This window comes from Neomonachus schauinslandi, chromosome 10 (assembly GCF_002201575.2).
Source record: "Neomonachus schauinslandi chromosome 10, ASM220157v2, whole genome shotgun sequence".
NCBI classification, from domain to species: domain Eukaryota; kingdom Metazoa; phylum Chordata; class Mammalia; order Carnivora; family Phocidae; genus Neomonachus; species Neomonachus schauinslandi.
This window is the reverse complement of record NC_058412.1, coordinates 5787766-5814086: the sequence shown is the minus strand read 5'-3', so window position 1 is coordinate 5814086 and position 26321 is coordinate 5787766.

The window sequence follows — 26321 nt, the reverse complement described above, 5'->3', positions numbered from 1 at the left end:
ATTAGTGTTATATTTGAAATGTATTATTTATTTTTAAATAAATAAATAAATATGTATTATTTATTTATATAATAAACTAAATAATTATAAATAAATAAATAAATAAATAAATTCTTTGTCCCTGACCTCTGATGCCTAGGTCCCTCACCCGCCTTCAAAAAGAATTCTGTTAAGTCAGTTTAGCAAGAATCCCCAACCTCTGATGTCCCCTTAGTAATTTTCCATCCACTGATTCTGCGCCCCCTGCTTCTTGGCTATAAATGCCCATTGTCTTTGCTATGTTCAGAGCTGAGTCCCATCTGTCTCCCCTAATGTGATAGTCTTGACACCTATTACGGTAGTCCTGCATGAAGTCTTCCTTATAGAAGGGGGGGCAGAGGGAGAGGCAGAAAGAGATTCTCAAGCAGACTGCACTGAGCGCAGAGCCAATGCGAGGCTCAATCTCACAACCCTGAGATCATGACCTGAGCTGAAATCAAGAGTTGGACGCTTAACTAACTGAACCACCGAGGTGCCCCAGGTTCATTTATTTTAGTAACATTTAAATAGCTCATTTAATAAAATAAGCATAGGTATATCATTATATGAACATAGCACAATAGGGTAAATCATTTTCCTATTGTTAGAGATGTACTAGCAAAATTTTGCTAGTGAAATACTACAACCATGAACATCTATGTGTATAGATCTTTTTGTACATGTATGAAAAATTGTTGTATAAAAGTTGTAAATGTGAAAGTAGGTAAGTTTATTGATCTTTTTGTCAAATGTTAGTGTTTTTGTAACTTAAGAAATCTCTTCCCAATGTCATGAAGATAATCTTTATATTTTTTTTCCAAAATTTTGTTTTTAAATTGAGGTCTTTAGTCATTCTGGAATGTGCATGTGTGTGTATGTGTGGGGGTGTGTATGTTTCGTATGGTTAGCCAATTGTTCCATTCCCACTTAATGAATATTCTAGCCTTTACCTACTGAATTTTAATGCCATTTTGTAGAATACCATGTTTCTAAAAGAGATGCTATAGCAGAGATTGTAGAGATACAACCTGGTTGCAAAGCCCAGCTCCATTACTTAACAAGGATATCATGTTCATCAAGTTGTATAATCTTTCTGCATTTCTATCTTAGTCCCCCTTATCTGCAAAAATGAGGTAATATTAATAAATACCTTTTGGGGGATTAAATGAGCAATACTGCGCTTTGATTCCTCCATGCAGAACCTAACATATAATAAATACTCATTAATATTAACTTTCATATTTAAATTATTATTATTTTTATTTTATGTGTGAGTCTCTTTCAGGGCAGGTAATTTGATTATTATAGCTTTATGGTAATCTTGATATCTGCGTGGCCAAATACTGCTATTTGTCAGTTTGTTAGGTTCTGAGAAAAGCAATATGGAGATTTTGATTAAAAATGAATTGAATTTTCAAATTAGTTTGAGAGAATTGACATATATTACTGAGGCATTCTACACGTGAACATGACATATTTCTTTATTCCCTATTTCGGTCTTCGTGTCTTTGAATAGCGATGTATAATGTTTCCCCTATTATTTTTTAGACACTTTATATTTTGTCATTACTGAAGAAAAGAGCATTTTTTAACTTTTAAAAAATTGTATGAGCTACTGCTAGTATTGATTTTTAAAATTGGTTTTGTATTTCGGCAACCTCATAACTAATAATTTATTGTGGTCTTCTGGGATTTTTTCTAACATCTTGTCTACTGCTTCCTACTCATTCTGTTCCTTTTCTTTTTAAAAGTGTATATCTCTATGATGGTAATCGCTGAAATTTATAGAGTGTTTTTAGAGTGTTAGACTCTTCTCAGCACCTTGCATGTACTAGCTCTTTCCATCTCATGATATCTCTATGAGGTCGATATTATCATTATTCTTATTTTATTGGTAGTGTTAGAGAAACAAATGTTCTGCTGCTTATAAAACTATAAGGAAGACTTCATGCAGGACTACCGTAATAGGTGTCAAGACTATCACATTAGGGGAGACAGATGGGACTCAACTCTGAACATAGCAAAGACAATGGGCATTTATAGCCAAGAAGCAGGGGGTGCAGAATCAGTGGATGGAAAATTACTAAGGGGACATCAGAGGTTGGGGATTCTTGCTAAACTGACTTAACAGAATTCTTTTTGAAGGCGGGTGAGGGACCTAGGCATCAGAGGTCAGGGACAAAGAACATCAGGTATGGGAGGTGAGGATTCTTGCTAAGCTGACTGAGCAGGATTCTTGCTCAGGTGGAGTAGGTAGGCCCAAGAGAGCCTGACTCAAGGTCAAGCACAGGGTCTTTGTCAGGTGGCAATTGGGGTAGAGGGAATTTGAGTAGGCCCAAGACAGCACAACTAGTAAGAGGCAGAGTGTGAAACCCTGATAGTTTGGCCCTAGGGTCAACGTTTTCCATCCCTCTGATACAAGCAGTAGAGGTGGCTATGTGGACTATTGCCTTCCTCCTGATGTTGATGGGAATGAGGCTCAGTTTGCACTATTTAGTATGATACTGAAAGTTTGGCTAAATGCCATCTACATGGTAAGGGAAATTCTTGTATATTGCTAAGAAATTCTTTTCTTAATCTTAAAGAAATTTTGAATTTTATTTAATAATGTTTCTACATCTCTTGAGCTAATCTGATGAATTTTTTTTCCCTTAAATCTATTAATGTGGTGAAATTACAGTGATAGATTTTCTGATATGAACCATCCTTGTATACCCAGGATAAACCCCAATGGGTCACAGTAGACATAAATTTATCATAAACATTGTCAGTTAGTGTTGATTTTTAAAAACACAGTTCCAGGTTTTTTGTTTTGTTTTTTTTTTTTTTAAGATTTTATTTATTTATTTGACAGAGAGAGAGACAGCGAGAGAGGGAACACAAGCAGGGGGAGTGGGAGAGGGAGAAGCAGGCTCCCCGCCAAGCAGGGAGCCCGATGTGGGACTCGATCCCAGGACCCTGGGATCATGACCCGAGCTGAAGGCAGACGCTTAACGACTGAGCCACCCAGGCGCCCCTGTTTTGTTTTGTTTTAACAGAGTACTTGGGAAGCTGCCGGCCGAGTGCTTTTGTGAATGAAAAGCACTAAAGTATCATCATCCATTGCTAAGAAAGGTAAGAAAGGAAGCCCTTGATTCTTTACAATTTAACATTAACTCGATGTTTATGTTAATCTATGTTGATTTTTTATTTTATCACCAGAAAGTTGAGTACAGGGGCGAAGAGTTTACCTCAATGTTTAAAGACTTGCTTGGTTAGCTCCCCTGTGTGTTGACCACATAATGTGGGAACTATAAGGGCAATCTTACTACTTGCTCTCTTTGGGGGAAGTTGTACAAGCACTCTGGGTTTGTATGTCCTGACCATATAATAAACTCTGAAGGGACCTGTTGTTGTGTCACTTAGTTGGAGAGGTCCCTGTAACACAGGGTCAGGAGTCCTACAGTTTGGGGTTTGGAAGGTTAGAGGCTTCCCTCTGAGGTAATGGCCAATGACGTATGACCAGCATATCCTTGAACCCTCCGCACTGTTCGCTGTAAAGTGGGCACAAAGGCAGTCACCATCCAGCCTAACATGCAGCTGCCTTTGAAATTAAATGAGATAGGGATTGTACATAAAAGCCCTTCGAAAGTCACTCTCTACATGCGAGATGCCGCATTCACCGTGGACTTGGTCAGTGGGAGGAAAAGCAAGCAGCTTGATGGCCAGGGCTCAGGTCCACCTACAGGTGCTTCTTCTCCACACTCCTACTGACTTCTTTCTGCAGCTCTCCGCCTGCCGCAGTCTCTGCTCCTGAGTAGGCAGGGGGCTGAGAACACATGATTTCATTCATTTTGCAAAAAAAAGGTCCCAAGATGGAAATCCTGGTCCTAAGATTGAAATCCTGGTGCTTGCTCTTCTGGTTGGATTCGGGCCCTGTGAGTTGAGTTGATCAGTTTCCATAACCTATAATTATCTTTCTCCTTTTTTCCTATTCCTTTTCTTTTCTCCTTCTAAAGCACATTTGTGGGGCGCACGTGGCAGCATTCTGCCTTTGAGCTGCCTTCCCCTGGGGCCCCAACCCTTCCTGGGCCCAATTCCTATCTTTCTGAGAATGTCCCACTCTGGTTTGGCAGCTGGGATTCTTATAAAGGGGCTCAATTTTATTAATTCCCATGTTCCAGTTTTGTTTGTTCAAAGGGAAAAAGGAATTAAAAGAAATTCACTTTGCAGTTGAAAATCACGATGAGGCTCATAGTCCAGAACCACTTGGCACAGGAAACATCCCCATCTCTGCTTAGATGTACACAGACCAGGATTCTCTCCATCCTGCCCCCTTGCTTTTTATTTTCCAGTGGTTGGAATAATGCTCCCAGAAATCTGCTATGATGGAGGGTTACCTAGGCACTGAAGAATACCTGCTATCTTGTGAGCCTTCTTCTAATTGTTTTTGTTATGATTAATGTCATTATGGTATCAATGTGTTTTAATGGGGACGTTTGTCTTCTTGCTGTTTGTGTATGTCATCTGAAGCGGAAAAATATGGAAACAGAAGGGCGCATGTCTTTACAAGTGTGTTTGGAGGCTAACCAAATGGTGCATTTCTCTTCGGATGCTTTCTGATTTTCAGTCTGGGAGTTTCAGACTAAAAATAGGATGCTTTCTTTTTGCAAAGGGCTGCTGATGTGACTCCTTCATGGGCTGGTTCTATCGGTACAAAAGGCAACTCCTGGGCTTGGGTGTATTGACTCATTAGTCATTAAGGAATTTACTCCTTGGCACTAAAGAATAATGTAATGCAGGTTTAATTAAAGCAAAAGCTTAAAGTTGATGTTAATTTAATGGTACAGTCAACTTTCAGTTATCCTTGATGCTGAAAGAGGGGGTGGATTTGATAATTCAAATTAACAAAAAGCCTAGAATACATTATACTTTTTCCCCCTAAATAGATCAGGATTTGCTGCTCTAATTTTGCTACAAGGGGCTCATGTTGAAATGATCATGAAAGCCAATTTTGGGGAAAGCAGGCCATTGGCATGAGGAAGAAAGGTCATGGCCTGCCAAGAATGCATTAGGTACTTTACCTTGTTAGTTTTTGAAAATGTCACAACTACCTGTGAGGAAGGTACCACTAAACCATAGTTTATAATTAAGGAAACAGAGGCAGTGTTGAAAGACTTGTCCAAGGTCATTTACTAGAAATTAGGGTAATAAGTGTTTCTGTGTTTCTCAATCCAACCCATGTATTGAACAGAGAGGAAAACAATGTTTTAATCTAAACCTGAATTGCAATGTCTTCTATACTTCAGAAAAGAGTGTAAATTCTCTTCTGAATATATGGCATTTTCTTGTCAAGCAAAATTCTTGCTTGGGATAATAGCATGGTTTGGAAGAAAACAGCAAAACAGTTTTTCACCACAAATGGACAAATGAGGGTGGGGGTGGGCAGAGAGGCCTGTGCAGGTGAGGATACCTCTTATTACAGGGTTGATAGAACTTTTGAGAACAACGGCATCTAAAAAGTCAATGTTTATGCTACTGGCAGGGAAGTTCTTTGATGGATCAAAATGCCTTTCACTCCAAATCTTCAGCTAGCTGTGCCAGGTACAAATACGAGGTATTAGTGCTAGTGGGCTGTTTTGGGGTGGAGGAGAGAGAATGTGCTAGGAGGTGAGCAGTGGACAGAGTTATATATTAGTCAGGGTTCTCCAGGGAAACAGAACTAATAGGAGATAGATATATACGTGCAGACTTATTATCAAGAATTGGCTCACGTGATTATGGAGGCTGAGGAGTCCCACGGTCTGACGGTGTAACTGTGTCTGAGTCCAAAGGCCTGAGAACCAGGGACGCCAATGTGTAAACCCCCATCAGAGGCAGGAGAAGATGAGATGAGATGTCTTGGCTAAAACAGTGAGGCAGGAAGAAAGGGACCGCTTCCTTCTGACTCCATCTTTGTTCCATCCAGCCCTTCAGTGGACTGCATGATGCCCACCCACTTTGGGGAGGGCATTCGGCTTTACTGAGCATACCAATTCAAATGTTAATCTCAACTGAGAACATGCTCACAGACACACCCAGAATGATGTCTAATCTAGGTTCGTGGCCAGTCAAGTTGACATATGAAAGGAACCGTCATAAACTTCCTGTGAGAAAGTAAGCTACAGGGAATTAAAAGTCTCCTTGGGGAGGGTCCAATGCTCTCTGGGCTGTGAACAGTGAGTCAAAGTCCCTTTATGTAAGTCTTCAAGGGCAGGATTAATTCAGTAGGCATATGGCTTATGTTTTACTGACAGCCTGACAAAGTAACTGGTTATCAGCAGCCGATCAGCCAGCAGATTTAGAGCTCTGTAGATTCCACCCTATCACATCCTAGAATCTTGCTACTCAAAGTGTGGTTCCGGGGCCAGAGCTCCTTGCAAGTGTAGACTCTCAGATCTACCAAAGCGGAATCTTTATGCAAACAATCCCCAGAATTTCTCCAGATAATTGATCTGTACATGAAAGTCTGAGAAGGAGTGGCCTGAAACATACCACGGGGTAAAATGCAGAGAGGTATGAGTAGAAGGCTGGAGTGAAGGTCACAATGGGGAAACTGAATTGGTATTTTCAGATATTTGCCAGGTATCACTTATGATAATTAGACATCATTCAGAGTTGAGGATGGAATGTGCATTCCCGAAGTCCAGCCAAGCATAGATTTGCAGGCTGGAGGTAAGCGGAACAGCTCACCTTTCCCATGTCCTGAGCTGCTTGCCTTCAGACTTACTGCCCCACTCTGGTCTGGAAGCCCAGCCTGCAGCAGGAAATATTTGTTCTTTTCCACACCCTTGTATTCAAAGTGTGTTTGTGTGGTCACATGTATAGTTTAGTTCATGGGTCATCATCGTGAGGAAAATCAAGGGGGAATGAACATGACCAGGGATCCTGGATTCTGATGATGGACTAGTGGAGGGGTGGCGTAGCCTCAGACCGGCTTGACCTATCTCCACAGGGAAGGGCAGCCTGTTCTCATCAGTGAGCCACGTTAGGTAGAGCTACCTCAAAATGCACGGGAGAAGGTTGCGGGGTGTGTGTGTGTGTGTGTGTGTGTACGTGTTTTGTTGTGTTTCCCATATAGCTAAATGTTAGGTAGCAGTTGAATAACTTCTGGGGTAGCTGCTCAGCTCATCACTTCATGTTTTAAGAGAAGCTTCATGGCATACCAGGGATATATATGTCCGTACTACGTGATCTCTTCTCTGACCGAGGCTGATTCAACCTTAACTTCTCTGGGGCAGTCAGACACCTCTCTCAGGGGAGGTGAGCCTTGGAAAGAGTACATAGTTATGGAAGGTATAAAAAAGAGTGAACCTAGAGAGGGAGCTCCAGGAAGGATCCCTGGAGGGTGGCAGCCGACCTGAGTTGGAGGGACAGTAGGAGTGTGCTGGATGTGGGGGCGTGGGGAGAGGTTCCCCAGGCAGCACAAGAGCAGGTGCAAAACCCTGCATTAGAAGGCAATACAGCATGTTGTCGGAGCTGAGAGTGTTCCAGCATCTCGGGAGCTGTGCAGGTGAAGAGGAGTGGGTGGGAACACAATGGCATGGGAGTAGTAGGTGGGGGCCACATCAAGGACTTCTTTAAAGCAGAAGGCTAGGGGGTGACTGGTCAGGTTTGTCCCAGAGTGAGGGAGAATTAGGAAGAAATAAGCAAAAAGGTAGGGTGGATTTTGCAACTTGGGGAAAAGATGAATGTAGAAGCCAAAGAGCAAACCTTTTAAAGATCAAGGCAAAACTGTGTGGTAACCCAAAGTACCGCTCACCTGGGGTGTTTACTGCTATGAACACACTTTAGAAAGGGGCAGAAAAGCTGAAATGCTCCCAGCTCCTAAAAGGCATAGAAATTGAGTTTCACGTGATAGTCTTCTACGTTAGCAAAATCACAACTATATGGGGTACGTGATTCTCCTTTTAAGTAAATTGGGAAGAAATTTCCTTTACCAGGAGAGTCTCAACTTCATTCTCTAAGCAAAAGTCAAGGTTTGATCATCGTTTCAAGATGATTATTTATGGCTTAGCAGATAATCCCACTGTGCCCTTGGCTCTGGCATTGCCTTTGCTCTGTCTCTTGCTGTCTCCTGAATTTATTGATTTTATTAGAAGATAAGAGTGACAAGGACAGCTTATAATACTTGGGAGAAATGTAAAACCATTAGCAGTCATTGTTGAAGTCAGAACATGCCCTGGTAAGCTCCTTAGGAGACCAGTGGCAGCCAACGATACAGGGATTGACCTGCCCGGGGTGCGTGTGTGTGCGTGTGTGAGCGTGTGTGAGCACGTGTGTGCGTGTGTGCAGGCCGAGCACCAGGTCTGCTGTGACGAGCTTGTATATGATAAGCCCTGACACTGAACTGACGGATACATGGGTATTGACACAAACAATTGCTCTTTCCTTTTTCCTTTTTCTTGCTTCCTAAATTTGAGGTTCTAGATCAAAATGCATCTGTGTTACTGGAGGGCTGCACTTGGGTGGGCAGGGGAGAAGGCTTTCGGAGCTTGGCATCTGCTAACTAGCTGGGGTCAGAGGGCATAAGGGGGGTGACCACCAGCCTCTCCCAAGGGGTCCACCTGGTGGGCAGCTTTGATGTGGCCTCTGAGAAGCTGCCTCTGGTCCCTGTCCCCTCAAGGCAGGAACAGCTTCCAGGGGCTCAGTCTGGCCTGACCTTTCCTCAGGGGACGAGACGGGGGAGGGGACGGTCACTGCTCAGTCTGAGGACATCCTTTAAACAAAGCAGAAGAGATTGTCGAGCGGCGAAGTGACCGGTGCTCGTGAAGGTTGGCGAGCCGGAAGGGAATTAATTCAGTTCCGCCTCCGTTCCTGTTTATTCTGCCTGGTGTTGGCAGCATTGCAGTTTGCACATACTTCACGTGGATGTTTCAAAGATCATGAGGTGCAGGGTCTTGAAATAATTGCTTGATGCAAATGTGCATCGGGGTTATGCTTGGGAGAAGGTGGGCAGCTGGTCACGTGCTGAGGGCAGGGCAAGTGGAAACAGGCTCCCAGGACAGCAAGCAAAGTTTCAGGCCTCAGGCAGAAGGTGAATGAGGGACATCTCTAACAAAATACTGGAGACTGTGTGCCTTAAACATTTATTTCTCATCATTCTGGAGGCTAGGGAGTCGAGATTAAGGCACCGAGGGATTTGCTTGCTTCCAAGCTCAGGCACAGCCATCTTACCGTGTCCTCACCTGGTGGAAGGGGCATAGGAGGACTCTGGGGTCTCTTCTATAAGGGCACTAATTCCATTCCACCCTCACTACTTAATCACCTCCAAGTACCCCACCTCCTAATTCCATCTCCTTGAACAATGGGCTTTCACATGAATTTGGGGGAGACACAAACCTCCAGTCCATAGCACATCCACGGAACCCTGGCTGGGGGCTCCCTGGCCAGCCTCCCCCCTCACCTGTCTGAGTGGGACTGGCTGAAACTCAAGAGGAAACCTCCACCCACAGCAGCACCAAGGGACCTAAGCATCAGTGCGGAAGCTGAACCATGTGGCTGCCAACCCTGACCCATCGATGCGACCTTCAGGAATTGTCACTGTGAGCGCCGGTCTCGTCTGCCTTGAAATGGAATAATGCCATGCCTGCCTCTCTCACAGGGATTCTGAGAGTCAAGAAATGATATTTGCTAAAATGTACTGAAAAATCTCAAGTGTATTCCTAGCATGGGCGGACAGACTCATTGTGAGCCACATAAGAGCGGTTATACGGAGGTCTAGAATGTTCATCTCTCTTTATTATCTTTTGCATTGTGAACCTTCTATTTGTGAGCTCTAGTGAATAAATGACTTCTGTAGGTAAAGTGAGTGTGAGTCAAATTTAAGGTAATCATTTTGAAGGTACTTTCAAGGAATTTGCCTCCCAATAATTGAAACCAAAAGACTATTGTCGTCTTTGGTTTCAGATACAATAATTTATTACAGTCATGTTGCCGGAAAAGATCTAAGACATCCAGTTAAATTTGAATTTCAGATAAACAATGAATAGTTTTTTTTTTTAGCATGAATATGTCTCAAATATTGCATGGGACATACTTATACTGACTCATACTGAAAAATTATTTGTTGTTTAGCTGCAGTTCAGATGTCACTCAGGATCCTGACTTTTCATTTGCTAAATCTGGCCACCCTATACTGGAGATACGGGGTTCTCACAGACATACAAGAATGAAATCTCATTCCCATATGAACTGCTTTTTAGCTTTTTTTTAAAAAAAAAACATAAATAGGTATCACTGAATTAGCATTGGCATGTTAGGTAATTTCTTTGAGTTTCTCATTCTTCATTTATAAAATGCAGAGAATAGTGCCTGACTTGGTTCTCAGGTCTGCCTGCTGATTAGAATCACCTGGGGGGCCGTTTATAGCTCCTGATGCCCCAGCATCTTAGACCAATTACATCAGGATCTCGGTGTGGTGGAGCCGGGGGGCGGTTACAGTAGAAAGCCCCACTCAGTTATTGCAATGAGGCAGCAAGGGTGAGAACCCCTAGCTCACACCTAATGAGCTGTGGGGCCAAGAGCCCCAGCAGCTGCAGAGCACCTCACAGAGCTTCTGGCAGGGTGAGAATACCACAGGCAGTCCCCGAGTTGTGTTAGGAAGAAGGCTAGTGTGACTGGGTATTTACCCCAAAGATACAAAAGTAGGGATCCGAAAGGGTATGTGCACCCCGATGTTTATAGCAGCAATGTCCACAATAGCCAAACTGTGGAAAGAGCCAAGATGTCCATCGACAGATGAATGGATAAAGAAGATGTGGTATATATATACAATGGAATATTATGCAGCCATCAAAAGGAATGAGATCTTGCCACTTGCAACGACGTCGATGGAACTGGAGGGTGTTATGCTGAGTGAAATAAGTCAAAAAGAGAAAGACATGTATCATATGACCTCACTGATATGAGGAATTCTTAATTGCAGGAAACAAACTGAGGGTTGCTGGCGTGGGGGGTGGGGTGGGAGGGATGGGGTGGCTGGGTGATAGACACTGGGGAGGGTAGGTGCTCTGGTAAGCGCTGTGAATTGTGCAAGGCTATTGAATCTCAGATCTGTATCTCTGAAACAAATAATGCAATATATGTTAAGAAAAAAAAAAGAAGAAGAAGAAGAAGGTAGCAGGAGGGGAAGAATGAAGGGGGGGAAATCGGAGGGGGAGACGAACCATGAGAGACGATGGACTCTGAAAAACAAACAGGGTTCTAGAGGGGAGGGGGTGGGAGGATGGGTTAGCCTGGTGGTGGGTATTGAGGAGGGCGTGTTCTGCATGGAGCACTGGGTGTTATGCACAAACAATGAATCATGGAACACTACATCTAAAACTAATGATGTAATGTATGGGCATTAACATAAGAATAAAAAAAATTTTAAAAATAAAAAATAAAAAAATAAAAATAAATAAAAAAAAAAAGGAAGAAGGCTAGTGTGGAAGAGGAAGGAGAAGAAAGGATAACAGGTAGGGTGACAGGCTGTGCTGTGGCAGAGTTTCAAAAGCATGTGGCCTGTGTGGGATTTTATGGGCCCTTCTGTATGGATCTATGTGGCTGGGACACAGTTTGGGGAGGACAGCAAGAAATCCGAAGAAGACGGGCTAAAGCCAGGTTAGGGAGGCTGTGGGTCATAGCCAGGAGTTTGCGCTCCATTTTGTGGGCCTTGGGGAGCCGTTTCCAATGCTCTCGTTCCTGAAGGGAAGAGTGTTCATGGAAGCCCATGTGTGCATCTCATATGGGCCAGGTGGGATCCATGGGAGGTACTGTCCACCTAGGAGGAATCTTATCTGTCTTGCTCAGTGTTGTATTTTCAGTGCCAGGAACTATGTCTGGTGCATAGTAGGAACTTAGCAATGGTGTTGATTGAAGGAGTAAATGGAAAAAACAAAAGAAAAGCTCACAGAGGCAGCATGGCATGGCAGGACCGGTGGCGATGTGAAGGCAGAGGTCTCCAGTCTGATGCTGACCACGGGCGCCACTGGACAAGTCATGGCCTCTTCTTGGCCTCTGTTTCTTGTCTCTTGAATAGAGGGCATGATCTTCAAGCTCTAAATTTGAGAACTAAATTTTCCTGGTCCCGAGTAATTATTGACCTACGCATTGATATGTTGGTCCTTGGTGAAAACTCCCTTTGAGAGTGTTGGTGTTTCTGTGATTTCTGGAAGTCGGACCCCCAGACTGCAGAGTCGTGCAGCTCACCAGGGCTGTTGGAGGAAACTCGGCCTACCCATGGGCCAGGTATCCCCACGTCAGGGGCTGGACCAGAGTCTCGAGAGTTAGTTTCAGGGTTGTACGTATAAGCACTGTAATGGTGGAGAGAGGTCCAAGGCATATGTTGGGCAGCCCAGGGGCTCCCGGATGGGAAGGACAACCAGCCGGTTCTCATCTCAGCTCCTGTAACTCAGCACTGTGGCTCTAGGCAACTCACTTCATCTGTTTGCATTTTAGTTCCCTTAGTCGTAAAATGAGGAGTTTAGATGAAGTCGACTCTGTAGAACATTCTCAGCTTTCAACTGCTCTGGTTCCATAGTGTGCTCTCGGGTTTCTTTTATCTTTACCTCCATGTGCCTTTGTTTCTCAAGATCCAGGCCCCGTGACACCGTTCCTTCCCTGTGCCTTCAGAGACCTGTGTCGAAAAGCTGACTCTGCACCTCTGTGTGCTTCTGAGTCTTTTGCACATAAAGAAGGGAAAGCTGGATAGTTTTCTTTCCCCCTTCTTCTTTAACAGATATTTTTAGCTTTTCTAAAAGCCTCTCACTTTGAGCCTTAAAAAGAAATAAGAACCTCTTCCAAAAATGCAAATGCTCTGGCAAGAAGCAAGAGGGGTGTTTTCAATCTTCCCAGAACAATTGTTTTTCTCTTCCATTGACATTTGTGGGGTGCAGGGGTGAAGGTGAGGCCTGCGGAGGGGAAGGAAGGAGGGTGTTGTGACAACCAGAGTGATTCCGTGGCCAGCACAGGAGCTTTCCTGGGGACTACCCTATAGCATGTGAGCTATGGGCTCGCTTTCCCTAGTCAGGCATTATTTCAACTTGCTCCGGACCACTTTGGGGTGGGATAGTGGATGACTGTCTCAAGTCCCAACAGAGCCATGAGGTGAAGTGGAGGTTCTTTCTCCCCACCAGCCCCCAGCCTCACGCAGACTTTGGAAGTCAGTAGGAGCTGCTGGTGGTGCTCAGAGATGCATCCCCACCCCAAGGGAGAAGTGACAGGGGCGAGTTCCAGCTGGCTTAGTTTGCGACCCCAGCTCTGAATTCTTCTACTTTGGAGGCTGGTTGGTTGAGGTCTTGTCTCTGGTGGCATCACGACCTCCTCTGTCCCTGCACAGCACCTGGTTCGCACCATGGAAGAACACCTGCAGAGGAAGGAATGGAGAGTCAGTCATGTCCCTGCCTGCTTCCCAGGAGGAGGACGAGGAGAGGGGAAGAGGACTGCCAGGCTCAGGGGTCATGGTGCTAGGCACCGTGCATCTATTATTCCACTGACTCTTTACAACGATCTCATAATTGTGTCTAATTCATCGTTTTGATTCCCTGGCATCTAGCTCATAGTAGCTGCTCGCTATCTGTTCAGTTGTCTGAATTAACACTTTTTTTTCATTTATGTCTTTCAGAGCTAATTCAAAGTTTGACTATATTCAGAAATAATGATTTGGCCCACAGTCTTGTTGAAAAGCAACAATTTTGTTCTGTGTATGTCAAACTCATGGGACATTGGTGAATACAGGCTCTTTAAGGGGCCATTTAGTATACTCTGGCTTGGAATTACTGTGCAGAAGATGATTATATTGACACAACCATCTGAAAACGAGAGACAACACCCTCCAGCCCTCACACTCAGTCACACTTCCCAGATGTTAGCGATAGAAGGGAACTAGGCAATGTGGGCAATGTTGTATACCACAGCTCCCAGAAGCACAGCTCAGCTTGCCTGTAACTGGACCACAGGCTTGGGGAAGGTCCATGTCCAGAGAATCAGGAGTCCATCAGGAAAGAGACATAAGAATGTAGACCTTCCGCTGGTTTTCTTAGAGAGAATGAGCTCTGCTATTTCTAACCGAGGAAACACACGGCTCTGGAAGGAAGGTGATAACTCAGCTATTCATTTTGTCTTGGCTTCTTGGTGGCCGGGGCCAGAGTTCACATTACTTCCCCTCTGCTCTCTGCTCTGCCCACCATGATACACCTCCAACCTGATGGTGACTTGAATTAATGGTGTTTAATTGGCCCTCTGGACATTACTGACTTATTTACTCTGAGAAGATAGAAGCTCTGAGAAGATAGAAATGAACCCAGTCATCTCTACATATCAAATATGAGTTGAGCCAACTCTCCCTTGATAATTCTGAGGCATAATGGAGAGGCTATAATCACGCTGGTGACACATGGATCTTTGGTTTCTGTTGGTAGCACCACCATCACGTTGAATAACTGTAAGGGGAAAGGAGCCATGAGAAGGAACACAGCCACACTCAGACCATGATTCCTTTTCTTTTTAAAGTATTTTTTCATAATACCACCAAGTAGTGTTCTAAATATTGACATGTTCAGAAGATGAACACTGGCTAGCAGAAGAGAGAGATGGAATGAGCATAATTAACAGAATTAGAGATAATTTAATGCTTGTGGAGCAGTTACTGTGCTCAGACTTGTGTGCATTAGCTTGTTGAATTCTCTCTTGGACCCGAGGGGTGAGCTGCAGTTATACCCATTTATAGGTAAGGAAACAGAGGCCCAGAAAGGTTGAGTAACTTGCTCAAGATCATGAAATTAGTGTCAGACTCAGAATTTGAATCTAGCTCAAGCTGACACCAGTCTGATCTCATTCCACTACTAGAGAGAAAGCTCTAGCATCCCCATAGGCCCTCACTTTGAGCAGGTAGGTTAACCTTAGCTTAACCTTAGGGCCGGACACTTTGGGGTCCAGGAAATATAAAGCATTATCTGTGCCCTCGAGGAACACAATTGTGACCTATTTGAAGGAGGCTATATTTATATGAAACATTCAGTAATAGTTCAGACAGTCATCTTAAATTAAATGCTAATTTTTTCATCCCAGCCAATAGGTTCAGAGAGGTTCATGTTGCTGAGGGTGAGTGGGATCAGAGGGATTTGACCCCTTCTTGTTTGTGTAATTAGGGTCCAGAGCTGGACACGTGGGTGGTAGAAAGTGATCTTTCTAAATGGGTAGTGAGACCAAAGGAAGAAAGGAAGAGGTGGGTAAAAAAGGACTTTTATTAAAAAAAGGCCCCCACCTTGATTCAGCATCCTCTATGTGCCGGCTCTTTGGAAGGCAGGTGGGGAGAAATGAGAAAATTCCATTTGTCATATTTCAGTGTGTGTCTACAGCGCTGCGCTCCTTTACCTGTAGATGAAAAAAGAAGATCTTCAGGCAAGAGGTATTCTGAGTCCTCCTTTAGCCCCTGCAAACACTCAGTACCTGGCAACCACCCTGAAAGGACACCTTCCTTTGATGGCTGTCATCATAGCATCGTTATTCCCGTGGAGCAGGAGTCAAAGCCACATTACCATGCCATTACATTTCACCCATGAGAATTGAGGGGAGTCAGATATCTCGTTTTCTTCCTATAATTATTTAGATTTTTATCACTTTTGGTTTTTTTATTTTTAAAAGATTTTATTTACTATTTGAGAGAGAGCAAGCGAGAGAGAGAGAGAGCATGAGCGGGGTGAGGGGCAGAGGGAGAGGGAGAAGCAGGCTTCCCGCTGAGTGGGGAGCCCAATGAGGGGCTCGATCCCAGGACTCCGGGATCATGACCTGAGCTGAAGGCAGACGCTTAACTGACTGAGCCACCCTGGCACCCGATTTTTATCACTTTTAATAGTAGTATGCACAATTTTTTGATTATTCGTAACTATCAGAAAATATGTTTTGAACAAAGGATCCTATACACATATAATTGTTTATTTATAATCTATTCGCTATCCCATTGTGTTAATATATGGTGCCTTTAAAACATATGCCAAAAAAAGAAGTCTTAAATTAACAAGACACATAGAAGTCCTAGAAATCTCTTCCTGAGCCTCAGTGAACCTCCATGTGCACCTTAGGAGGACAGGGGTTTCAGCTGAAGCTCCTGGAATAATGTCTTTCAACATGGCAAAACTGCTGTAGGTAGGGGTGTCCTAGGGCTACCATAACAAAATGCGACAGACCAGAGTAGCAGAAATGTATTTTCTCAGAGTTCTGGTGGCTGGAGTCTGAGATCCAGGCATCAGCGGAGTCGGTTCCTTCCGAGGGATCTGACGGGGAATCCCCTCCAGCCTCCCTCCTGCCATCAGGTGGTTCGCTGGTGGTCCTTGGTGGTCCTTGGCTTGTGGAAGCATCACCCTGATTTTTCCTTCGTCTTCACGTGGCGCTCTCCCTTGGTGCATCTTTGTCCCTGTCCCCTTTTTATAAGGACTCTGTCATATTGGATTAGGACCCACCCTAATAACCTCATTTTAACTTGATGACTTTTGTAAAGATCCTACTTCCAAATAGGGTCACATTCTGAGGTACTGGGGGTTAGGACTCCCACATATCTTTGGGGGGAACACAATTCCATCTGTTATACCTTGTAAACTTATACTTGTTTTAAGCAGTTAAGTTGTGCCTGAAAGAATTGTATTCATAAATAAGTGTCAGTAGTGGGGGGCGGCTGGGTGGCTTAGTCGGTTCAGCATCTGACTCTTGGTTTTGGCTCAGGTCATGATCTCAGGGTTGTGAGATTGAGCCTCGTGTCAGGCTCCATGCTCAGCACAGAGTTTGCTTCAGATTCTCTCTCCCTCTGCTTCTGTCTGCTCGTGCTCTCTCTCTCTCAAAAAAAGAAATAAAATCTTAAAAAAAATGTCAATTGAGGCATGACTTATAAACTGGTCTCAGTGAGTTTATAAGTCACTCACTTATAAACCACCCCCCCAGCTTTTTTCCAGTGAAAATTGATCAGTTCTTCCTCTACCCATCTCCAGAAAGTTTCTTTAACCTTTCTCTAGTTCATATTTATTCCATCTTGTATAAAGGCTGCCAATGACTGATTCTCCCACAAAACTGAACTCTTATCAGAGAAGAAATATTTTCATTGACATTTTTGTTCACTTGCTTTAATAACAACCTCCTATCTTTCCACTTGCCAGTAGCAAACATCTCTTTTTACAATCTTATACATGGTAGGTGATCAATAAATACATCTTGAATTACATTGACCTTTTTGTGAAGTGTAGAATTCTTTTCTAAAGTTACAACTTCCTGATCAATTATCTTTGTGCAAATCTTTGAAATTCATCTACTGTCTTAGGGTCAGTATGCAACCCCTCCCCTTTGCCCGTCATCATTTTCCCCACAGCTTTTCAAGGAGAATGGAAAGCATTTGCTAGTACGTGTTTAGGCTCACAGAACTTTACTTAATTAAGCAGAACTTGGCTAACATCTGGGGTGGAGACACGTTTTCCCCACAGAAAATTGCCTTGTTCGCTCTGGATGAGTCATGTCCCTAAGTCTTGGCCCGGGAGTGGGTGTTCAAGGGAATTGTGTCCCGGCCTCCAAAGACCATGAAATGCTCTTTCTGTAAGTGGCAGAATTTTTGGATGATGCAGAAACACCTGCGTTTCCCTCCAGCTTTGGAGGAAGTTATATTTTCCTGAGTGTCATGGAGACTTTTAATTGAAATGTTCAGAGTTCCTGCTTATCTGCTGGCATGGCTACAAGACAGAGAGGGAATATATGATTAGTACCTGTGCCTTATTTTTGGTGTTATTACTTATTTTAGCTTCATTAAATAATTCTAGTTCCTGCCTTAGAAGAGGCTATTTTTCTAGCTTACTTTTGACTGGCTATTTTGCTTTACATCAGCATTCAATCAACGCTAGTAGATGTCTGTTACTACCTATATTGCCAATGTTAAGTGAGGAAAATCAATGGTTTTCAATCCATTTCATGTCAACCATCAGTGGGATTCACCACATAATTTCATCACCCAAAGTTATATTGTTCCGTTTGAGAACTAATCAGACAAGAGGCCCTTCTGATCAATGTCCTTGGAGTGTGGGGATTACCCCTGACCTTTTGACTCTGAAATAATTTGCCCTAGAGGGTTGACCAAGAAAAGTTACTCTCCATTTTTGACCAACATAGCTTTTCCATGGGCAGTGTGTAGCAGTGTGAGAGAGCCACTTGGATTTTCACTTCTTTTTCAGTGAAATGGGCATGAATGGCATTTTTCTCCCTTCCAGAAAATGACTTGTTGATAACTGGTTGAAATATTTTTTTACCTGTAAGTAAACTTTTGAGACAACAAGATAAGGATGTAGCAAAGTGCTTGACATACAGTAACCCACATTTTGGGTACATTTATTTTGTGCCAGATACTTTAGAATCATCTTATTAATCCTTAAAATGAGTTGTTTTTTTTTTAAATTTCATAAATAAGGAAAGTAGGGTACCCAGGAATCAGAAGCCAGGGATGAACAAATCTAGAACTCTTGCTATTTGCTCTGTTTTAGCGCCCACAGGCTTTCAGCAGATTTTGCTCTTCTCTGACCATTTCAAAAGTTTAGGAGTTTGCCCACCACACTGGACTTTCAAAAAGGACTGTGTCTAATGTAAATAAAGATTGCCGGCCTGCCCTGTGGCACAATGCTCATCTCTGTGATGTCTTACTACATGTTGGAGCACTTGCTTCACACGATGACATAAGGGAAATATTCCATTTCCCTTCAACAAATGACCTTTTACTAGTTTGAAAGAGCAGCTTACATACCAGTGATTCAGTATCGAAAAGCAAAATTATTTGTTTTTGAGGAGGCTCACCACCCACCTGCATGTTCCCTTCCGCTAAACCCCCTCCCTCAGACTTCAAGACAGCAAGTTGCAGGGGATAAAACATAAGGCCCTTGTTAATTGCAAATTAATAGTGCCAGGAATACATACAGATGGCACCTGAAGTCAATTGCTGACAGCGTCATACTCTGGTTATGTTTTTCTTTCCTGCAACACAACTGTGTGCTGAGCAAAGGCAGAGTGGTCTTAGATTCTTAGTTAGTTCTGAGTTTCTGAAGGATGAAATCCATGTCCTTACCACTGTTCTTATCTCACATTCAGTGGTTTTTGCTTTTATTTACTCATTAATTTGAACCAGTTCCAGGCTTTGGTGGTTCAGAGGATACAGGTGTGACTCTGGACAAACATTCTGTATATATTAAACTATATTTGCTAAACTAGTAAATATTTTGCTGTGTTCATTTTTTCCCCCTCGTTCTCAAGCAATCAATTTTGAACCTCCAGTGTTGTAACACATCCATAGGGAACATTTGTGCTTTAGCTGGCACTTAGATTAAATTAATCAAATAATCTTTTCTTTCTTTCAAGGCTGACATTTCAGTAAAAATTTTAAAGGTTGCATGCCAACTGCCAAAGTCAATTAAGTAAAGGCGAAACCCAGCATTTGTAAGAGGGAATGATCATTGTCTGAGACTGGATGACTTGGGTGAAATAAACCATCTTCCCTGACTTCCTGAACATTTTAAAACTCTGACTTTGAACTAATTGTATATTTGAATAGTTACTCAGAAAATAAAGCATGATCTGGGATTTTGATAAAACCTTGAGTTTCATGTTTTAGGACAAGTATCAGCACCCTTTGTGATACCATGACAGACCTCAGCTAGCCAACTGGACCCTAGCCCAGCCTGAGCTTCTTAAATATCCATCCATCTTCTCAGTGTTTGTGATGAATCCTTAAAGAGAAGAGCAAGGTCAGATGGAGGTCTATCTGGCTATAAAATTTTAGATCTGGAGGAACAATTGAAATATCCTATCATGGTAACCCCCCTTTTTTGGGGGGGAGCAGAAGTCCCTGCTCGGCACCCCTATGATTATGTTTCATGAACACACACCAGCCTGGGAATTGGCACATGTGCTGTGGAGTGGTGTGACTCAGATCACAGCCAACCTGAGAGCCTTGGGACCCATGAGCCTACTGGAGGGCCTCAGTTGTGGCTGGAAGCAACAAAACTAGCCGAAGGAATTGGCAGCGGGTTTGAAATCTGAAGACTGCCAAAGCTTGGCTCCCACTTAGCAGCACCGAGTGAACCAATTCATGCCCACCTCTCAGTATGTTAAAAATGGAACCAGTAATGATCACCCATGGCTGTTCATTGCATGTTTCACTCCTGTAATTAAAAGTGTGACCCAAACTCTGAATAGTAGCAGGAACACAAGTTTCAATTCTGGGCTTTTCTCCAGCCGGGTGCCCCCTGAAATGTCCTTTCCACATGTCACCTCCTCCAAGTCCCCTTTCCAATGTGTCTCTCATTTCGCTGTGTGGGTGTATCCTACCCACCCCTCCATGCTCTGGAGAGCTTATGGCCACCTCCCCAAGAACTGATGGTATTGGTGGGAATCTCAGTCCTAGGCTTGGGTCCACAGGAGGCATTTGTGGGCAGAGAGCCTTTTGGCCCACTTTGCCTCATACCATTTGGATAACCACCACCTGCACCATGACTAGACACAGAGCTTGCCTCTGTGAGAGAGACACTAGGAGAGGACAGGCAGGGGATCTGGGAAACACCATGGTGGATGTGGGCGGGAGGGGTTGGAGCATGGCTGCCCACACCTCATAAAGCAGCTACCTGCTCTGTCTTCTTGTTCAGAGGGTTCAGAGAGCTTGCTCTTAGTCCCACGTTGCTCTTGCAGGACACTGATGAGGGAGGAGCCCTCCTGGGATTCGTACCTATGGAAAGGAGGCGACAAGAGTGAGATTGGGCAAAGGGAGAAGTTGAATTGAGACGTGGGCCCCATGAAGGCTCCAGATGAGCCCATGGAGAGTGTTGGACTCGGGCTGGACCTTCAGAGAAGTCTGGGGTTCCCACCATAGGCAGGGGTGGTGTTAATGGGTTGTTGGAGGCAGGCTGCCCTGGGAAGGAGGTGTGAATGTGGGTGAGGCACACTGTTAGTCAGCACCTCACATACTACATGTGGTGCTTAGCCTCCATGCCTCACCCCAATACTCAAGTGCCTTCTAGGGGTCTTACCAAGTGGAATTCGGTCAGAACTACCTGGACAGGGGCTCCTGGGTGGCTCAGTCGTTAAGCGTCTGCCTTCGGCTCAGGTCATGGTCCCAGGGTCCTGGGATCGAGCCCCACATTGGGCTCCCCACTCCGCAGGAAGCCTGCTTCTTCCTCTCCCACTCCCCCTGCTTGTGTTCCTGCTCGTGCTCTCTCTCTCTCTGTGTCAAATAAATAAATAAAATCTTAAAAAAAAAAAGAACTACCTGGACATTTGCTATGTGGATAATTATGGCAACTGTTGAAGACCTTTATTTTTTAAATAAGTAGGAACTATAGCCCCTGACATCCCAGACCAGTGTGTGTGTGTGTGTGTGTGTGTGTGCACACGTGCAAACTGGCCAGGGAAGGTGGAGGAATCTTTGCTCAAAGACAAGATGGAACATAAATGCCGAAAGGAGATATGAGTAGTCCTGTGGGGTTTTACTGAAGGAAGGAGAGATCACATCCAGCTGTGGACAATCAGAAAAAATCCTAGATGTCATGCATAGAACTATTGAATCATTATATTGTACCCCTGAGCTGATATAACACTGTGTGTTAATTATACTTCAATTTTAAAAAAAAGAAAGAAAAAAGAAAAAAAGAAAAAATTCTGGGAGCAGGCAGTCTCAGGCATTTGGAGTTGCTATGTAGGGTGGGCAGGAATTAGATGGGAAAGGCCAAGTCAACGGTATCCCAAACAGAAGGATGGTCCATGCAAAGGCACAGATATTGGAGCATATGAAACATGTTTGAGGCAGCATGTGGTGGGCATGGGCATTGGATTGAGGGGACGGCCAATAGCTTACTTTGGCCAAATAATAAGGTTAGAAGGTAATAAGGCAGGGGTACGGCAGTCCATCAGTTTCCTACCCCCACCCAAACCACTCCCTGCTGGCCCCCAATTCTAAATTGAAATGTATCGAAAGACTATTTTATTGGTACCATACCAGGCACAAGGGGGGTGCTCAGTAAATACCTGATGATTTCACTCAATTGGGGTCTTTTAATACCTTTCTCTAAATCACACAAAAAGCAGAAATATCTGTTCTCTTGCTTCCTCACAGCCCGTGGAGGCTCTTCTTGATTCCACCTTCTTCCAGCGCGTGGATAAGGATTAAAGCATCCTCTGCTGAATCCCATAGCTCTCTGTAAAGGGAATCTGAAGTAAAGTTGCAGGTTCACACACATGGAAGAAGTAAACATCTTCAGTTTCTTCCAAGCTCTGCAAGGAGAGATTGCACATGAGCCTGAGACCTCCAGCTCCCAGCTGTGTGATCCCGGACTAGCCCTTCGCCCTCAGGGTCTGGTTTCCCGGGCTGTCACATTAAAGACAGTATTACCTCCTGCACAGCATTGTTGTGCAAAGTAACTGAGAAAATGTGTGCTCCTGTAGAAGTGACTGATGAAATGCAAGTTCAACTTTGGAGCACAAATGCCAGTAATGAAGATACCTCCTGGAGGGTATCAGTCCCTGGGGATCACATTCCTCCAGAAGACAAGGAGGGAGCCTATGGGCCATCAAATAATAAGGTCAGCTAATGTTTAAATTCTGTTACAGTGTCTAGCTGACAAAATGATCGGACATTGGTGATTTTCACGTGCTCTTGATAGTCTGTCTGGAGCCAGGCAGGGGCTAATCAGCAGGTCGGCCAGCAGCCAGCCAGCAGGGAAACCTAGAGTTGATGAGATCCAGGTACTCAGAGGAGGGATGCTTTGGTCTCTAGAGAGGTCTGCCCCCGGGCAGTGTTGAGCTGCGACCTCATGTTCACCTCTGTTCCTTCTACCCCAACTTCTCCACCCTGCACTCTGGGCTTCGAGAGAGAAGAAGTGCTATAGCCCTTTGGTACACAGATACAAAGCTGGAATCAGTATAGAGTACCATACACAATGTTTAAGAAGGATATAAATAAGGGGGTCCCTACATGCTCCTCCATCACTATGCCTGGCACAGAAGCCCTCCATAAATATGTAGCCATCGAACGAGTGTGTTTAGAATTGGGGGGACGGTGTTTGGGCAGGAATGATCAGGGAAGGCTTTTTGGAGAAGATGGGAGCCTGCACAGTGCAGAGAGCTGGAGGGAACCTGGCGATGGGACAGGGAAGCCACGGGAGCAGGACTAGCTCCACAGACTAGAGAGCTCCACGTGGGAGATGGACGTGGGGCACATCTTACATTCGGTTTAAGCCCTTGGAGGATTCCCCAGGCAGCCAGGCAGGGCTCCACGAAGATCGGGGAGGAGTATTTGCTTGCAGAAGGCTGTTCTGTGAGTGGCGTGCTTACTGGCCTAGAGTCAAGAGAGCCCAGGAGAATCTGCAGTAGAGTCCTGGTCTGTGGTATGTACTGCCGGAGGTGGGGCGCCTGCAACATGGCGTGGGGAGGTAGTCCAGAATTACCCTGGCATTACGCTCTGTTTTCTCCGGTGGACTCTCCGACCCGCTGGATTCAGAAGCACCAGGGGCTGCACCCTCTCTTCATGCTGTCACTCTTTAAACAGATTTGATTTGATATTTTCACCTTTGGGGAGAGAGCGACTAGCCAACACCTCCCAGGGTCTATTCTCCTCTTCTCTGGAAGGCTTGGTGCCAAGAGGACCGCCTGATTAGCTTGCTCCCAGTTTACAAAAGGCCTTTGTTGAATGCTGGCAGGTCATTTAATGGCTTTGTCTTCATTTTCACCATCCACAAAGCCAAGCTGATCATACCTGCCTCCTAGGATTGGTGTGGGGTCAACGTGATCATTGATGTGAAAGTGTTGTTAGCCTGGTCAGGAAGAACAGCTTCGCAGGCAACAAAAGGATTCTTTACTTTGAAGATGCTTTCCTGTTTGGTTCTTTTGAATGCTCTTTGAAATGAATCCTGCCCTTTCAATGGCAACTCAAGGTGGCTTGGAATGAACCTGAAAGTGGGATCCTTTCAGGTCCTTGTGTGTCATTGAAGGTTTGAAGGTAGTCAGGGTATGAAGGAACCTTAGGAGAGGATTGTGTTGCAGAGATGAGCAAAGTACAGAGGAGGAGGAAGAGGAGAGGCAGAGGGGGGAGGGGAGGGGGAAGGGAAGGAGGGGGAGGATAGGAGGGGGAGGGGGGCAGGAAGAGGAGGTAAATCTATCGGATTTATTATCTTTTACTGTGGGCACCTGGAACTGCAGTAAGGGTATCCATTGATTCAGGAGAGCTCATAGAACCAGTGTCGTGAATTCAAACAATTGACAAGTATGTTTACGTGTCCAATAGTTATAGTGAAAGATATTTAAGAAGTGCTTTCAAATGCATGAAATTATTTTTGTTGTTATCACACTTTGATCCTTTTGACAGCTCTTTGGGGCTGATATTATTGGGGTCCTTCTTTAACATCCTTTTTAAAAAATTGGGGTGCAGAAAGGATGCTCAAGAGGTGGATCCCATCCACCCTCTTTCTTTATCTCCACATCAATATTGCCAGGTCCTTGTCCAGGTCCACCGAGAGCTTATTTAGCAAGAGGGGGTGCCCGGCACCAATGAAAACATAACCGTTGGGCCCTTAGATCTGAAAGAGGGACGTGGGAGATGCAGGAACACGCATCAGCAGTGACAGTACCAGTCTGACCGCCTGGCAGCCCATGGAGGGCTTGCAGGGAGCTGTAGAGCGGATACTTGCACTACCCCAATTTTCAGATTTGAAAGTGGAGGGTGAGGAAGGGAGAGCATCCAGCCGATTAGCAAATGGCAAGCGGACTGGATTTGTTGCACAGGGAGTTGGCCTGCTGGGCCCCTGCACAGGTTTCTCTGTCTACAGCCTCTGGAGTGACTGAGTCACAGGTCCAGGGGGCAGTGGCCCTGAGGTCAGAGAGGAGACACGGGTAGGGTGGGGGTGGGGGAGTCCTTTTTCCCTCCTTCCTGTTCCCGGTGCATAAACGGATTCTGGAATAGGATGCGGTGGTGGTACTGAAAAGACTAGAAACTCCATTCCTCTCTCTCCCTCCCCCACCAGCACTGCCTGGCTTTCTCAGAGCAGGGTGTGGCCTTTGCCTTTCTTTTCTGCAGTATGATGGAGGGACACTCAGCATTGGGGTCTTTCCTCCCCATACAAGCAGGTGTAGTGTCCAGACCTGGAAATCCACTGCACCCCTGGACGGAACCAGTGGAGTGAGCGGCCCAGAGCTGTTAGCCCAGAGAATGCACAACCTTCAAACACTCCCGAATGACATTCCTCTGCACCCAGTGCCCTAAAATCCCTTTTGAGAGGAGAGCCCTGAACATAATACAATTGCATTCCAGAACGTCCTGGAATTTCCTCCAATCCGATAGAGAATAATTATGCTGTTAAGGCTGCAATTCAGCTGCTGATAAGGCAGCCCCCTGTGGCTGGTCAGGTAGTCTTTTTTCCCACAAGTTATATAAAATTTGAACAATCCTAAGAGCACTAGCTACACGACTGCTTTAAGCCTGGCAAGTGGAGTGATAAATCCTTAGTATGCATCAAGTTCAGTTTTGTCCTTACTGCCTTTCAACAATCAAATTAAGTTTGAAAGGGTTTTTTCCTCACTGTGGGGAGGAAAAAGTGCCATTGAAAAAAATCATCTCACTGGCAAATTAACAGATAAGGGTCTACCCTGCTGACACAATGCCAAGCAGAGGTAAAATTCAATCTATTACAGCAAAGCCATTTTTCCTAAAATCGGGGAAATTAATGTACATCGGAATAGAAGGACAGTTTCTCCCCCTTGATGTGCTTTTTGACTTTGAGGTCTAAAACCGAAATTGAAACTGGCACTTGTTTGTAACTGACAACCCTATTCTCCTTTAGATTATACCCTATTTATTAAATTTTTATGAGAATTTATAAAGATCCCCAAGGAATAAAAGTTATGTTCATGATGACAGAGCAGAAGTCAGGGCCTATTTCTAAATAGCATATTCAGCATATTAATTGTTGCTTAGATAACAGTCCTATCTCTTCGGGGCCTCTGTTTGGGTTTAACATCAGAACCGGCAAATTAATATAGTCATTATCCAGCCAAAAGCTGTATCACTTACCAGTTCATTATCGTTCAAATCAAAATTCATGCTTTTCTAGATCTCCCTAGGGTTACTAGATAGCGAAGGTTATCATTCTGCAAAATAATCTCTCCTGGTTCTTACTCCACTGTGTGAAGAGAAACAGCCAATCACATTACATTAATTTTCATATTAATAAATCCTGTGCAGAGGCTCCGTGTTTTTCGTTCTACCCAGCCACCCTCTTCTCTCACTGCACGGGACCTGATTT